The 1,938-nt window shown below is 31.0% G+C and overlaps 1 long non-coding RNA gene across 1 annotated transcript; it reads right to left on the reverse strand.

The window, feature by feature from the left end:
* Positions 1-692: 692 nt before the first annotated feature.
* LOC134617336 (uncharacterized) lies at positions 693-1,663 on the reverse strand. Its single transcript, XR_010091521.1, has 3 exons — positions 1,596-1,663; positions 1,386-1,474; positions 693-721 (listed from the first exon to the last, which is right to left on the reverse strand). It is a non-coding gene; the product is annotated as an uncharacterized LOC134617336 (long non-coding RNA).
* Positions 1,664-1,938: the final 275 nt, after the last annotated feature.

The following is a 1,938-nucleotide window of genomic DNA, read 5'->3' on the forward strand; positions in this document are numbered from 1 at the left end:
ACACTGTATCTTGAAAAAAATAAATAATTACAAATCCCAATGTTAAAATTTCCTTTATGGGAGTTTATCATAACATTTTGCAGTCTTTCATGATGACATTACCCATTTGTTGTCAGTTTCATGCTCTTCTTCTCCGCAGAAAAGACAGATGTTTGTCAAGTCATCTGTTTTAAAAAGTGAAAAAATAGCACATACAGTATACTACCTACTGCACTTATTACTTCATTCAAACAACTATATGGTTTGTTTCTACAGCTATCATGATGAAAATATTCATGATGTCAGAACACTGAATGGTGGAAAATGAGTTACCTGTCTCTAGGAGGAGAGTGGTGGCAATTTGTAGCCTGTGTGTGTTTATGGCCTTTTTTGTAGACGGAAAGTCTATTGACTCTTTTCGCAAGATCTTTTCAGCAAACTGAAAAAGAGATTCTAAGATGACTAAATAAGCTAATATCATATATGTTATTTTATAGAAATTTGTTTGCTGTGAATCAATTTCTCTCTTTTATTGTGTAATTATCTTATATTCCTTTTCCTGTCATTAACATTTATTACAACACAACATTTCCAATATTCTTGTATATATGTATGTATTACGGTTAAGACTCGTACTTTCAATGCAAAGACTCCACATGAGGTAGCATCCAATTGTTTTGGGTGTTTGACTGTGTCACAAGTCCATCTTGAGACGTTGCATCCTTTTTTTCGCATGAATGCCCTGAAAGACAAGTACAATAAAAAAAATAACATGTTTTAAAAATTTGGTGACACAAAAAGGTGAACACTATGGAGAGCTTAAGTGTCTGTTGAACATCAAGTTAAGAACACTGACCACACTGTTTTGTTAAAATCATTACTTTTTAAAAGTCTAAAACACATTTTTTTGGACAATTACTTGTGCTTTTATTTTCCTTTTTCCTCCCATGATATAGAAATCAATCACTTCCACAGTACACTTTGAAGAGATGTGGAGGAGAAGCAAAGATGAAATTCACACATGTATAACCTATGTGAAATTATTTTAGACATTTGTCTGATGCTTTAGGGCTAAACCTCCGCAACACTTTATGCAACTACTAAACATTATTATCCCTGTGCTATATTTTCTAATGTAAAAACATAATCTCATAAAGACATCAGGTCCTCAAATAAACATTGAAACATGGGGAGACTTCTCTTTAAAGGCAAAAGTAACCCATAACACCACAATATCAGAAGGCCAACACAAACATTTAAACCTGTTGCTGCTAGTTTTTTTATTCTGAGTACCATTTATTTTTTGATTGACATCATACTTGTAATTGTCATAATAAACACAAAAATAACAACAGCAACAAAGAGTTTAATAAAGGGTCAAAATAAATTTGAGCAGTTATCCTTACCTTGTTGATTCCAAACAATTTTGGATACCTTGTTTAGTTTCTCCGAGTGGATCAAGATACAGCGACTTCTTTTCTTGTGGGTAAATGACCTACAGTAAAAGTATGTGGAGAATTACATGTAATAATTCAAGACTTAAGATTATCTGCATGCCATGCATTTTTCTTATAAAACTGATTTGATGAATATTGTAAATGCAATTATTTTTTTACCACTAATGTCCAGTGATGATGTTCATTTACAATTCCCAGAATCACTTCATGCTCCATGGGTTTGATCTTAAATTGAAACAAAAGAATAAAAATATTAACTTCAGACATAAAAAAAAAGAAATGCAATAACATGTTGTTTAGAGTCCTTTTTTATTAAAGCAATTTATGATATATTGGTTTAACATTGTATTTTGTAAGAAAAAAAGAGCATTTAATTTTGCTTTTATTTGGGGGTAAAGTTACACTTACAATGTCCTCTAAAGAAATTTAAATAAATTCATATTAATAAAAGAAAAGGAATTTAAATACATAGCAATAGAAATGCTCTTGCCCCCTATCAAAT

This window comes from Pelmatolapia mariae, linkage group LG1 (genome assembly GCF_036321145.2).
Source record: "Pelmatolapia mariae isolate MD_Pm_ZW linkage group LG1, Pm_UMD_F_2, whole genome shotgun sequence".
NCBI lineage: Eukaryota > Metazoa > Chordata > Actinopteri > Cichliformes > Cichlidae > Pelmatolapia > Pelmatolapia mariae.